Genomic DNA, 15,712 nt, shown 5'->3' with positions numbered 1-15,712 from the left:
AATTTAACAACTTGGGTCTCAATCAGCCACAAAAAGAAAAAAAGACCTTTGACAAGCAGAAGATCTGAACTGGAGCCAACAGCAGAAGGTCCCCAGAGAAATAGCAGAAACAAACTTAGTGGGTCAACCTCATCTGTATTTTCAGCCAGATGAAGTGCCTTTCTGATAATGCAAGTTCACTCATTTGACTATGGTGAGTTGGAGGTGCCCAGATCAAAATCCAGTTCTTGTTCTAAGGAAGCCAGTCCTGTTTAATCTGCTCCTACTGTATTAGTTAAGGTCATGTTAGCTGTATCATATGAACTAGAGTCTCAGTGGCTTAGTATGGTAGACATTTGTTTCTCAGTCATGTAAAGTTTGATTGTGGGGCTCTCTCCACGAAGTCATTTGGGGACTCAGGCTGCTGGAGGCGCTACTGTTATCTTCTTCATATGGTTTCCGTGGGGGCTTGACCTCCAGGCAGCTGGTGGGGAAGGGAGAGGCCCAGAGGACTGTGAGGGTGGTTTTTATGGGTTCGATTGGGGTGAGGGAGGCACCCATCATTTCTGCCCACATTCCATTGCCAGAACTCAGGCCGATGGCATACAGATATATATGTTTCTTGCTCCTTCTGAATGACTTTCCACCCTTCTTTCTTCCACTCTCCAGCCTTCTTTCTCCTGCTTCATGGCCAGGAGGCTGACCTGTATGGATTGCGCCAAGGGGTTCCTTTGTCCTCTGCTTGGAGTTTGGTCAAGGAAGCCACTGGCAGGAAAACTTGAGAATGTGGCCAAGGTATGCATTTCTCCTAGTTCCCTCCTTGACTGGGAGACTTTCCACCCGGTGCCAGCCAGGTGCATAGTTTGGCTGTGTTCTTCTACTAAAGGCCATGTTTCTGTCTCTGCCCTCTCCATACAGTCACTCCTTCCAAGTTCTGTTCCTGTTCTTTTCACTTGCCGTTTTAGACTGAAGGGTGGTAACCACTGCCCACTGTTGGCAGCCCCAGGAAACCGCACCATCATTTGCTGCTTTCCCTACACCCTGCGCTCAACCTTGTACATGGTCTTGTTATTAAACTTTCCACAATTGTCTGGTAGAGTGTGCCTTTCCTGCTGTGATCCCAACTGCTTCATGTGGACACGCATAGATGCAGAGGGTCTGGGGAATGGTGGCCCAACCTGAGTGCCTCATTTCACCATCTGGAAGGGACTCTTTGATGGACAGCTGTCTTTGCCCCATCCGCTCTGACCTCTATGCTTTTTGGCTTTTCTGTGTAGGCTAGTAGAGGGTAATGCCTCTTTCCTGCACCCCAGCTTCTTCACCTGTAAAATGAATGGACTGAGCAGGGGATCTATTCAACTGACATTTGGTTAGTCCCTCCAAATGCAAATTGTATCTTGGTTGTCCCGAGCTACGTGGTGCCTTACCTGTGAACTCAATGCAGGTTTTCTCTCTGGTTCCAAAATAAAAGTACTCTCATAATATATCACCTGGTACATATCTTCTCTTAACTTCCTCTTATAGATTAAATTGTGCCAAATTCATCTCTTGAAGGCCTAACCCCAGTACCTCAGAATGTGACTACATTGGGGAGATAGAGCTTTTAAAGAGGTAATTAAAATAAAACGAGGCTATTATGGTGGGCTCTAATTCAATCTGACTGGTGTCTTTACAAGAAGAGGAGATTAGGACACATACAGAGACACCCAGAATATGTGTGCACAAGGGAGGAGACCCTCTGAGGACACAGTGAGAAGGCAGCCATCTGCAAGCCATGGAAAGAGGCCCAGAAGAAACCAAGCCCCGCTGCCACTTTCATCTTAGACTTCCAGCCTCTGGAAGTTTAAGAAAGTAAATCTGTGTTGTTTAAGCCATCCACTCTGTGGTACTTGGTGATGGCAGCTCTAGAAAACTGATACATGTCCCATCTTGGGTTTAGCCCTTGAAGGCTTCTCTGGGTTACTGCTCAGTACTCTGATAACCTGTGACGATGTTTCAGTGGAGGTAAGAGAGTCCTTCAAATTCCCCTCAATAACATGTCTCTACTTGAAGCATGAATCTTCTTAAGACTATGCCCCAAAGAGATTGGCAATGAGATAATGCTGGTGTCATCCCAGCACCCCTCTTGTCATCCTCCCGGTAATAATTGATTTTGCCTCTGGGAGCAGCTTCTCTCCTGCTCCATCACAGTCTCCTGCCCTTTGGCAATTGGGAAAAGTCCGTACAACTCAAGCGGGGCCATTGAGAGACGCTCATTCCCCTGACCACAGTGATTGTCCCAGAGAAGGCATGTGACCCAGGCAGGCCAATGAAAATCCTTCCCAGGCATTTTTCTAACTGGAGCTGGCAGGGAGGTTACCCCCAAGCTGGTGGTGGTGACACCCTCAGCCATGACAGTGTGACAGAGAAGCAGGAAGGTGAGGGAAGTCCTGACAGGGTCGGCTGTCCAGTGCCAATCCTTGGGAGCTCTGAGCTGTTCTGATCCCTGAAGATCTTCCTTCAATTCTTTGACAACCCTGCTAGCTTTCTAATAAATCTCCTTTCACTTAAGTTGGTTTGAGCTGGGGTTTCTGTCTTATATAATTAAGAATGCTTGGACTCTATTTAGAGGAGATACAGTTCTTGCCATAAATTGTTTGGCACTCTTCAAGTTTGTTTCCAGGCCTGCCACTTCTCTCCATCCTAGAAGGTGAGTTCCTTATCACCAGAGGTTTTTGAGCAGAGAGGGGGTGTCCTTTGGGATGAATCAGAGAGAATTGCTGCTTTGGAGCTCAGGATATTTAACTGTGTGGCATCAAATATTCTCAGTAATTGTCACCGATCCCATTGTGTACAGACTCTTCCTGCCAGAGATTAGGTAGGCCTACTATTTGAACACAGCTCTACTTTTCTCTTGAACCCATACTTGGAGAGTTTATGAACATCAATATAATACACTTTATTAATAAAATGAAAGATGAAACCTATGTCATCATCCCAACAGACACAGAAGAATCATTTGACAAAATCCAACATTCATTCATGATAAACATACTCATATCTGGGAACAGAATTGAACCTCTCCCAACCTGGTAAAGGTCGTCTATGAAAACCTTACAGCTACATCACACTTAGTGGTAAAAGATGAGATGCTTTCCCCCTAATGTCAGGAGATTCTAGCCAAAGAAATTAAGCAAGAAAAAAAAAAAGGCATTCATATTGGAAACGGAGAAGTAAAACTATGTCTGTTCATATATAATATGATATTGTATATAAAAATGCCAAAGGAAAAAATCTATTAGAACAAAGTTGCAGGATACAAGATCAATCTATAAAAGTCAGTTGTATTTCTATACACTAACAATGAACAGTCTGAAAATGAAATGTAAAAAAATCCCATTTACAATAGTATCAGAAAGAATAAAATACTTAGGAATAAAAAATAAAGAATAAGAAATATATTCTCAAAACTACAAATCATTATTGAAAGAAATTAAAGAGGACCTAAATACATAAGCAGACATCCCATGTTCATGGGTCGGAAGACTTACTATTGTTAAGATGGTGGTACTCCACAAATTGACCTACAGATCCCGTGCAATCCCTATCAAAATTCCAACTTTTTTTTTTTTTTTTACAGAAATAGGTAAGCTAATACTAATACTTATATGGAACTGTAAGTGACCATGAATAGCCAAAAACAATAGCCAAAGTAATCGTGAAAAGGAAAACAATGTTGGAAGACCCATGTTTCCCAATTTCAAAACACACTGCAAAGCTACAGTAACCAGAATAGTGTGGTACGTGCATAGGATAGACATGTAGATCAGTGAAATAAGATTGAGAATCCCAAAATAAATCCACACATCAATGGCAATTGATTTTTGATAAAGGTACCAAGACTATTCAATGGGTAAATAATAATATCCTCAACAAATGGTGTTGAGACAACTGGGTATCCACATTCAAAAAAGTGAGACTGTACCCTAACCTCACACCAATATACAAAATTTAGCTCAATAGAAAATTCAGCTTAATACAAAAATTAACTCAAAATGAATCAAAAACATACATATAAGAGCTAAAACTAAAAAACCTTTAGAAGAAAACAGAATTAAATCTTCATGACTTGGATTAGGCAACAGTTTCTTAAATGAGACCCCAAAAACACAGCAACAAAAGAAAAAGATAAATAAACTAGAGTTCATCAAAATAAGAAGTTGAAAAGACAGCACAGAAAATGGGAGAAGAGGGCAGCCCGGGTGGCTCAGTGGTTTAGCGCCACCTTCAGCCCAGGGCGTGATCCTGGAGATCTGGGATCGAGTCCCACGTTGGGCTCCCTGCATGGAGCCTGCTTCTCCCTTGGCCTTTGTCTCTGCCTCTCTCTCTGTCTCTCATGAATAAATAAATAAAATCTTTTTTAAAAAGATTAAAAAAATAAAGTGGGAGAAGATATTTTCAAATCATGTATCTGACAAGGGGCTTATACCCAGGAAATATGATGAACTCTTAAAACCAATAATAAAAAGACAAGTAACCAAACTGAAAATAGGGAAAAGACTTGAAGAGACAATGAACAAAAAAGGTATGTGAACAACCAATAAGCACATGAGAAGATGCTCAACATCATCAATCATTAGGGGAATACAGACCAAACCACAGTGAAATACTATCTCATGCCTATTAGAATGGCCATCTTGGAAAAGATGGACAGTAACAAGCATGGGGAAAAATTGGAACCCTCATACACTTCTGGTGGGAATGTGAAATGGTGTGATTGGTATGGAGAACAGTTTAGCAGTTTCTCAAAAAGATAAAATAGATTTACTGTGTGATCCAGCGATTCAATTCCTAGGTACATACCCAAGAGAATTGAAAATATAGATCCACACAAAAATTCATACATAAATGTTCATTGTAGCATGATTCATAATAGCCAAAAAGTAGAAACAACCCAAATGTCCATCAACTGACATGAATGTATAAATAATAGTAGTATATCTGTGTAGATATACAGTGTAATATTATTCATAAAAAGGAATAAAGTTCAGATTGTATGATCCCATTTACATGCAATGTCTGGATAGGCAAAACAATAGAGATAAGCAGATGAGTGATTTCTGGGGACTAGAAGGATGGGGGAGTGGGAATGACTGCTAATGGGAATGGGATTTCTTCTCACAATGTTGAAAATGTTCTGGAATCTGATAGTGGTGACTGATGCATAACTCCGGTTTTCTACAAACTATGGCATGTGAATTTTATGGCATGTGAATTAGATCGCAATAAAGACGTGATTGAAGAAAAAAAGTGTTTATGTGCAAACAGGCCTCCATGTGGAGTGGCAGCTTCCCTAAAGACAACAGCAGGTCAGAGGCACTTTCCCAGGGCTCTAAGAGCGGGAGAGAGAGTAAGGATCAAAACTCAGGTTTTGAGTCCTGATGGTTGTGTACTTGAACACTGCTTCCACCTCTCATGAGTTGTAGAGTGTTGGGAAATGGTTTTTCTGAGCCTCTCATCTGTAACATGAAAATAATTCTTACTTTGTAGGGTTCTTAGGAGGATTACCTGCTTGGTAGCTTAGAGTGGTCAATAAATGATAGCTGCTTATTATTATCATTATTATTATTATTACTATTATTATTTTCTTGGACAGAGAGGGAAGGGGTCTCTGGAAGGAAACTGGTCTTGGATAAAAGGTGGGAAGAAGAGGCCCAGATGAAATAATTAGACAAATAGATTTTAGGTTGCAGCCAGGGCTAGAGGGATATGGAGAACCCTCTCCAGGGGGGTGATTGGAGAGGGAAAGAGTACAGATACTCAGCCTCCCAGTACTATGGCCAAGTAGGTTAGAACTAGGAGGCAGATTGGGTATTTTGGCACATTCTAGTGCTTCAACTTTTCTCCCTTACTCTTGGGAAGGGGCTGGGAGCTGCTCTGCAGTCTCACTGTAGGTATTAAGCGTGAGCACCAAAATCAGCCCAGGCTGAGCCAGTGATTCTGTGTACAAATGAACAGCAACAGCTGGCCCATTAGGACTATATCTTCGTGGAGTTAAATCTTTTCTTCTCATCAATAGTTGATTCTTGTGCAATAACAGATAATTTTTATTTTGTTCTTTGGCCTTTTCCGTACTTCTCAAATTTTCTACAGGGATGAAGTTTTCTGACTAAAATGTTAGGAAACCACCATGTTACCTCTGATCCGGACATCGAGGACTCTTTTTACATGAAGAGGTGCCCACGAGGCTGGAATGCTCCTGGAAAGTACAGTTTCTTTTGGCCTTACTTGTCCTCACAGGAAGACACCCTGTCTCACCTGCTCCTCTCCAATCTTGGGCCACAGCATCTAATTGTCAGATCCCAATTCACTTCTAAAACTCTAGTGGCAAAGGAGGGTGGGAAGTATACTTTTCTGTTTTTCAGCCTATGCAGTAAAGGAAAGGACTCTGGCAGGAGGCTGGGATGGACATGAATGGCGTCCATCCATCAAGACCAGCCTCCTTATATCAAGATTTTGACATTTCTTTTGACTCAAACTTACTTGGTTAAACAACTAATGATTTCTCTCTCTCTCTCTCTCTCTCTCTCCCTCTCTGTATCCTTTTGGCTGTGGAAAATTTATATTTGCAGTGTGAAATGACTTCTTCCTGTGTGAGGAGTCTATAAATTTACCTCCGAAGCCCTTGAAACCAGGAGAAGTGGTTTCCTGCGATGACTCCTTGTATCTGACTTCAAGTGCTCTGTATTTGGCTGCTGCTGAAATGAATAGCCACTTTTCCTACAGGAAGTGCGAAACTCCTGTGTGTTATAGGAAGTAAGAGCTTCCACGTATTCTCTTGAGAATAATGAGCCCTTCCTGGAGGAAACAATATAATGTAATAAATTGAATTTTTTTCCAATAAAGAACCAACTACTTAAGAACAAACTCAGAGGTAAGAAGCATTTGAGAAGATGCTTCGCTTCATGAATAATTAAAAGCAAATAAAAAAATGAGAGTGGCTTGTCACATCAACAGCAATGAACAGGCTCAGGAGTGTCTATTTGCCTCTGATATTTTTGCTCTAAGCATCTTTGCTGTACACACCTTTGCTGCAAACGTTTTTGTCACATGACTAATTGGCCATAAGGCGATTTTGCCATACAAGCTAAAATAACTGGTTGATGTTGGGTTTCATTTCTCCTCTGACAAAGTTCCTGTTTCTATGTTATATAAATCTTCGCTAGCCCTCATAATGGTCTAGACAGTGTTGAGTAGGGGTGGTGGTCTTAAAACAGTGGATGATAACAGCTATGTTTATCTTACTTGATAGAAAGTTCGGTGGCCAAGTTTATCAGCAGCGTGACATAGTGTGTAGCGCAGACCGCATGCCACACTGTGCCAGAAGATGATATCTTATCAGGTACAGTAATCACACTGGCATTTCTTCCACAGGTGCCAATATGCCAAGAACAAACAACAATGTGGAATGGAAGGCTTTCACAAGGCAACACAAATCTCAGTTACAAATATACATCCCACTCTTTGGAAACTGATACCTCTTTTAGTGAGAAGAAATTTTATTTTGTTATTTTTGAATTAATTTTAATTTTATTTATTTATTTATTTGAGAGAAGGAGAGCCAGCAAGGGGAGGAGCAGAAGGGAAGGCAGAGGGACAGGCGGACTCTGCACTGAGCATTGCAGCCCCACCCTGAGATCATGACTGAAGCCAACAAAGAGTCAGATGCTTAACTTACTGAGCCACCCAGGTGTCCCTGAAAATAAATTTTCATGCAAAAAAAAAAAAAAAAAGTGTAATACAGAAGGAGGAGATGATTCAACAAGCAAAAATTTTTTTAAAAAGCATACAGTAGTTCCCCCTTATCTGGAGTTTTGGTGCTGCCCCCACCAGTTTCATTTACCCTAGTCCATCAACACTGGCAAAAGCAGATGATTCTCCTCTTACATCATCATGGTCATGACAAAAGGAAAGGTGATAATAGCACAATAAGATATTTTGAAAGAAAGGAATTGTGTTTACATAACTTTTATTACAATATATTATGTTTTATTATTAGCTGTCGCTATGAATCTCTTTCTGCATCTAATTTATAAATCAAATTTTGTCACAGTCATGTACATATGGGAAAAAACACAGCATATATAGGGGTCGGTGTGGTTTCAGGCATCCGCTGGGGGTCTTAGAACATACTCCTTATGGGTAAGGGGAGATCACTGTATTGCTATGAATGAAAGACTTTGAAGACACATGCTTAGGGACAATCCACAAAATAAAATCAATTATTTGTGCAGTGTTGTTATACTACACATTGTATGAATCTACACTACACATCTTGAATGTATTCAAATATTTTCCAATGAATCTACACTATGCATCTTGAATGTGTTCAAATATTTTGCATTTCCCAATATTTTTAATTCCGTTGTTCAATTTTCATATTTCATTATGTGTTTTTTAATGAATGTTCCTCTTTTATTTTTTTGTGATTTTATTTTTTATGACAAATTGCCTTATGGTGATTCTAATAATTTTTCCATATTTCATTATTTTTACATTTTTATTTATTTATTTATTTTTAAAGATTTTATTTATTTATTCATGAAAGACACAGAGAGAGAGAGAGAGAGGCAGAGACACAGGCAGAGGGAGAAGCAGGCTCCATGCAGGGAGCCCGATGTGGGACTTGATCCGGGGTTTCCAGGATCACACCCCAGGCCGAAAGTGGTGCTAAACCGCTGGGTTTAGCCCTTCATTATTTTTTTTAAAGGCTTGATTGATTGATTGATTTGACAGAGAGAGAGAGCACAACTAGGCAGATTGGCAGGCAGAAGGAGAGGGAGAAGGAGAGCAGAGAGCCTGATGCACGGCTTGACCCCAGTACCCCAGGAGTATGACCCAAGCCAAAGGCAGATGCTTAACTGACTGAGCCACCCAGGTGCCCCGTGTTTTTTTGTTTTGTTTTGTTTTGTTTTAATGTCTCTCTTATATTGCATTATTTCAGCTCTTATGGCAAAATTGCCTTCAGTCAATTAGTTATTCAGTGAAAACACTTGCAGTAGAGAGGTCTATGGCAAAGATGTTGATGGTTGAAGCTCCCTAGACCCATGTCCACTATGAGTGTGGGTGCGGAGATGCAGCCACTCTCAGTGACCTTAGCTGGTGGGGTAAAGAGATGCAAAGATTGGAAATGAAATTCAACAGGGCCTACCAAAAAATTGAGTATCTCCCTTATGATCCAGCCATTCTGTTTCTGAGAAAATGGCTTTCAGAAATGTCCTCACATACAAACAAAAATATATTTATAGAAACAGTCTTTGAAACATGGGGCTGTAGTTACAGGAATTTGGGAAAAGCCCAAAAGCCCAGTGACCTAGCCGCCCAAGGCTGATTTTGGTCCGTTTCCTTGTCACCTTTCCACATCCCTGCCTATCTGGGTTGGGTGGGAAGGGGGCAAGTGACTTCTACTCCAGCTTTCCAAAATTTTTTCCTGTCTTTTTATAAATTTAATTTAATTTAATTTTTAAAAAGATTTTATTTATTTATTCATAAGAGACACAGGCAGAGGGAGAAGCAGGCTCCCTGCGGGGAGCCTGATGTGGGACTCGATTCCAGAACCTGACCTGATCAATCATGATCTGAGCCGAAGGCAGAGGCAGAGAGAGAGGGAGAAGCAAACTCCCCCACTGAGCAGGGAGCCCCACATGGGACTCAATCCCAGGACCCTGAGATCAAGACCTGAGCCAAAGGCAGATGCTTAACCAATGACTGAGCCACCCAGGCACCCGAAGCTTTTGTATGTTCCAAGGAGAAAAAGTCATCAGCAGAAGGCTGAGAAGCCAGTGTGGGAAAAATGCAAGATTCTTCTAAATAGTCTAAAATGCATGGGAAGTATGGGGGATGTTGTTGAATTCACTTCCTGAATATTGACTGTCTCTTGGAGTTGCAAACCCTTTCACTCACTCAGTTAAAAAAAAGAGAAAAAAAATTATTTGGGGCTTGGAAGGAAGAAGGGAATTTCCTCCACTCTTTGGTGCCAAACTCCCTTAAAACACACTGTTAATTGTGGAATCCCACAACCAGAGGACCCTAAACAAGAAAGGGTGTTATGCAACAGTATATACTAAAAGTTCCCCAAATGGGAACATAATAATAATATGTAATGCTATGCTATTTTCTATTAAAAGAAAAAAAATCCCAGAAAGGCTTATTCAAAGCAATGGCTATCTCCAAGTGTGGGGGCGTTGGGTGGCCTCTGGTGTTTTAAGTCACACACAGACGTGTATTATTCTTTTTTTTTTTTTTTTTTTATTTATGATAGTCACAGAGAGAGGGAGAGAAAGAGAGACAGGCAGAGGGAGAAGCAGGCTCCATGCTGGGAGCCCGATGTGGGACTCGATCCCGGGTCTCCAGGATCGCGCCCTGGGCCAAAGGCAGGCGCCAAACCGCTGCGCCACCCAGGGATCCCACAGACATGTATTATTCTTGAAGGAAGCTGCTCTGTTCCCAGCCAAGTTGGCCCACAGGCTTGCCTGCCTGTCAGTAGGCTCTTGTTTTGATAAGATAAGACCTTCAAAGTCTATCCTGGACTGCTTGTTTTCTGGTGCCCTGGTGGGAGTGGAGAGATCTTACTTATCAACTACAAGACAGTCAGTCACCTGCTAGTTCAAAGGCCTGCCTCTTCCCTGAAACATGGCTCTTTCCAGCTGGAGCCTAGTACCCAGGATTCTGATAGCTGATCACATTCCCCAGGGAATTCCAGAGTGATCAGAAAGGCCTGACCCTCAGGTGTTACCTTTGGATGATATCTGCAAGTGAAAACCTAGTGTTACCTTGAATTTAATGGGAAAGTCAGAGATGACTAAGAACCTTCTGTCCCTCAGGACAGAAAAACCTGTGAGCAATGCTTTGCCTTGGCTTCAGTATCTATGATACTGGTTTCACAGTTTTTAAGATTTCAACATTCATTATTTTCTCTTATTTTTTTTTCTTTTTTTTTTTTTAAATATTTTATTTATTTATTCATGATAGTCACAGACAGAGAGAGGCAGAGACACAGGCAGAGGGAGAAGCAGGCTCCATGCACCGGGAGCCCGACGTGGGATTCGATCCCAGGTCTCCAGGATCGCGCCCTGGGCCAAAGGCAGGCACCAAACCGCTGCGCCACCCAGGGATCCCCATTATTTTCTCTTATAATTCATTTTCTTTGCTTTATTTTTAGGGCTGTGAAGGGACACTTTGGAAGTGGCAGGATGACACTGTTATCTGCCTGGTATGCACCCTTCTGCTGGATGACTTAGGGTGCTTCTGAATGCTTCTTGTTCTAGCAGGAAAGGGAGTATTGCAGCAGGTTCCTGACTTGGAGGAGATTGGTGGGCAGCTGAACCATGAGTCTGGGTGAGAGTTAGCTGGGTGGGGGTGCCAGAACCTGGAGACCCAGACTGCTGAACAGCTGGGTGTGAAAGAGAGTGTATTAGTCTCCTGTAGCTGCTGTAACAAATGACTACAAACTTGGGGGCTTGACTCAGCAGAAATTTATTCTTTTCTAAAAGGCCAGAGATTGAGAATCAAGGTTTCAGCAGGTTTGGTTCCCTCTGAGGGCTCTGAGGGACAATCAGTTCCATGCTTTTCTCCTAGATTCTGGTGGTCACTAGCAACTGTTGGCATTCATCATTCAAGAGATGTGTCACTCCCATCTCTTCCTGTGTGTGCCTCTGTGAGTCTCAAATCTCCGTCTTTCTAAGGACATCTGCCATTGGATTTAGGGCCTGCTCTAAATCCAGGAGGATCTCATTTTGAGGTCTTTTCTTTTTTTTTTTAAGATTTTATTTATTTATTTGACAGAGAGAGAATGGGAGAGAGAGAGAGAGAGAGTGCGCGCATAAGCTTGGGGAGAGGCAGAGGGAGAGGGAGGAGTAGACTCTCTGCTGAGCAGGGAGCTGGATGTGGGGCTCCATCCCAGGACCCTGAGCCAAAGGCAGACACTTAACCCACTGAACCACCCAAGCACCCTTCATCTTGAGGTCTTTAACTTAATTACAACTGCAAAAAAAGTCTTTCCAAATAAGGTCACATTCCCCTGTTTCAAAGGGTTAGGACTTGGTCATAGCCTCTTGGGGGTCATTATTCAACCCACTACAGAGAAGGGCCCAATGAGAGTGAAGACACTGCTGCTTTCACTGCCCTTTGGGCTACTGCAGTTGGTCATGGCAGATGCAAATCTCTCTCTGCCTAATAATTTGCATGATCTCATATTTGCAAAGCAGCTTCCAGCTCCTGGAGCCTAAATCACAGCCTTTCAGCCAGTTCAGACCTGGCTGGAAGATGGGCATAATGGGGCCCTTTTGCAGAAGACCCTGGGTGCTCAATAGAAGAGGAAATACATGAGCACTTTAGGGCAGGTGATCAGCTCCTGAGGAGCCAGGGCCTTCTGGAAACTCCTCTTCCCCTCTGCTTGTTGTCACTCCCTGGCCTTGTGTTGGTGGGGACCTCCCCGCAACAACCCTCCCAGATAGGAAGGCTTGATTTGAATTTGTTCAGTGTATGGAGAGCTGGAGCCACTGCATGGCATCTTCCTTGGGAGCAGGATCATGATAGAGAAAGTTTGGCCTGTAGCTTGAGTCTTTTGGTGAAACGGAGAGACCCAGGGTGACGTATCTGAGACTCCATGTGGACAAGAAGGAGCTTCCGTGGGGCACAGCAACTTGGATGCTGTCACTGAGCAAGATACTCCAGGAATCCCCCACACACACCTTCTTTACCAAAGGGAGTAGCCATGTCTTTTTTTTTTTTTTTAAGATTTTATTTATTTATTTATTTATTTATTTATTAGAGAGAGAGAGAGAGAGATTGAGAGAGTGCACAGAGGCAGAAAGAGAGGCAGACTTCCTGCTGAGCAGGGAGCCCGATGTAGGGCTTGATCCAAGGATCCTGGGATCATAACCTGAGCCAAAGGCAGACACTTAACCGACTGAGCCCCCCAGGTGCCCCTATCAATTACTTTTAAATTTGTATTTATTTTTGCATCCTTTATAAAATAAAGAGAGTAACCCTTTGCCTGTATTATTTGTTGCAAATAATTCTTTCTACTTTGGTTGTTTGCCTTTTAACCTTTGGTAGTGTTTTTGATTTGTAGAAGTTTATGATTTTGACTGTCAGATCTGTAATTTTTTTCTTATGTGACATTCTCATTATGTTGTGTTTTGTTTTTCTTTTTTCCTTTTTTTTTAAAGTAAGCCCTAGGGCCAACGTGGATTTTGAACTCATGACCCTTGAGATCAAGGGTTGGGTACTCTACTGTCTGAGCCAGCTAGGTGCCCCTCATTATGGTTTCTATTATTACAAAGTCCTTCACCCAAACTTAGTTATGTAGCTATTTTTTTTAAGTTTTTAAAGCGGTGTTATTTTTACATGTAATATTTTAATGCATCTGCAAATTATTTTATATTACAGTATAAAATGTGGATCTAAACAGGTACTCCCCACCTCCTTCTCCAATATCATTTGCTGTACAACCCACCTCTTCTTGTTGGTTTGTGAGCTTTCTTTTTCATACAGAAAATTCATATATTATTGGCAATGGTTTCAGAGCTATTTTTTTCTGGGAGATTTGTTCATTGATTCTTGCTGATACAGCCTTGCTTTACCTCTTTAGCTTTATAGTACATTTGCTATATTATATTATATTATATTATATTATATTATATTATATTATATTATCCGGCAGAGACAACATCCCTTTTTTATCTCAATTATTTTTATCTTCCAAAAATTTTATAGTGGCCTTACCTGTTAATTTTCCAGGGACATATAGCCAGGGAAAATTTGTCAGTTTCTAAATTCAGATTCTGTCAAATTCTTTTGAATTTTAATCTTAACTATAATGAACTATGAATTACCAGCAGAGAACTGTAATTTTTTTGCATATGCTTTCCTTTCAAGAATGTGGATGTTTCTGTATTTTCTCAAATCTTTTATACGGCTTATAGATCTTACATTTCTTCTTTGGAACAGAGTATTCTCAAATTGCTATTGTGTCTGCCATAATTCCTGCCATCACACCTTCCTGGCTATATAAAAATAAATAGTAAATAGAAAATATTGAAAATAACAGTAAATAGAAAAACTTGATCTTTTTGTGGTATTTATATTGCACACAGGACTCTGGCTGGACTTCCCCTCTATGCGCTCCTTGACTGCTTTCACAAGTGGCCTTCTGCTTCTGGTTTTGGGAGTCTCCTCTCGGATTTCAAGCTTCCTCCTTTTGGTTGAGCTCTGACTTTTTTTGGGATTTGGATAAGGACAGATTGTCCTTCTGGTTAGTACTCTCTTGGTTTCTGAATTTAGAATGCACTTGGTTTCTGAATTTAGAATGTACTTGGTTTATGAATTAGAATGTGTTTGGTTTAGATTTAAACTTGTGAATTTTCCTGAGAGCAAGACTAAAACCAAAACCAATGGACACGGCACTTGCCACCTTTCTATGAGAGACAACCATCTCTGAAGCGCAAGACTACTGTGTAAGGATAAGGTGATCACAGATGAGGAAGTTTCATGTTAGGGTACTTGCTACCAGCAAGAAAATTTGGTGTAATGAGGGATACCTGGTCACAGGTCAGATAAATAGGGCAGAAGTTGTCTGCCAGGAGAAAGAAGTATCCTGTGAGAGGTGTACTGTCAAACAAAACTGACATCTCAACCCCAAGCATGCCCCTAGGCTACCTAAGATTTTTTTTTCCTTTGTTCTCAGGAAAACTCCAAAAATGGGATCCTAGTCATCTAAATGCTTTAAGAATGGCCCCCTCCTTAGCAATAATGACTGGTTTTATGTTTAAAAAAAAGTTATGGTCTCAGGATGCTTGGGTGGCCCAGTTGGTCTACCTTCAGCTTGGGTCATGAACCTGGGGTCTTGGGATCGAACCCTACATGGGGCTCCCTGTTCAGCAGGGAATTTGCTTCTCTCTCTCCCTCTGATCCTCTCCTCAGCTTGTACTCTCTCTCTCTCAAATAAATAAATAAAATCTTTAAAAAAATTATGATCTTTCTTCATGTGCATGGACAAATCTTACTGAAGACAGCCTAAAACAATGACCGTTATGAGGAACGTTCCAATCAGACAAGCTCATTCATTTAAAAGATGCACTTGGGCAGCTCAGGTGGCTCAGCGGTTTAGTGCCACCTTCAGCCCAGGGCGTGATCCTGGAGACCTGGGATCCAGTCCCATGTTGGGCACCCTGCATGGAGCCTGCTTCTCCCTTGGCCTGTGTCTCTGCCTCTCTCTCTCATGTCTTTCATGAATAAATAAATAAAATATTAAAAAAAAATAAAAGATGCACTTGAAAGCAAGGGTTCTCAAATCAAACAAAATGGGACATCTTTTTTTTTGGGGGGGGGGGACACCTTTCAATTGGCAATGCAGAAGCCTCCCAAAGGCTTCAAATTTCCAAAATAGTTTCATTTAAATATTCACTGCAAAGGCTAATGATAATTTAAAGGCATAAATGTACGTAAAACAAAAGACCATGAGACTGATGTCACTCCTATGGCCCCGTCTACCTACCCTCCTTTGCTTAGGTACTCATTCTGCTAGTCCTTTATCTGATGGATCTTTCTACTCTAAAGAGACTACCTGACTGTAAACAAAAGTCAGCTATTGGTGGTCTTACAGGTGGCCCCATGTCTATCCTTGAAGGAGACCATCCCCACCCCCATGGGTCCCTTCCAGGGTTGACTGGATCTGAGGGGTTTTCTGATA

Source organism: Canis lupus, chromosome 12 (genome assembly GCF_011100685.1).
Source record: "Canis lupus familiaris isolate Mischka breed German Shepherd chromosome 12, alternate assembly UU_Cfam_GSD_1.0, whole genome shotgun sequence".
Taxonomy (NCBI): Eukaryota; Metazoa; Chordata; class Mammalia; order Carnivora; family Canidae; genus Canis; species Canis lupus.
Note: the sequence above shows the minus strand (reverse complement) of the source record.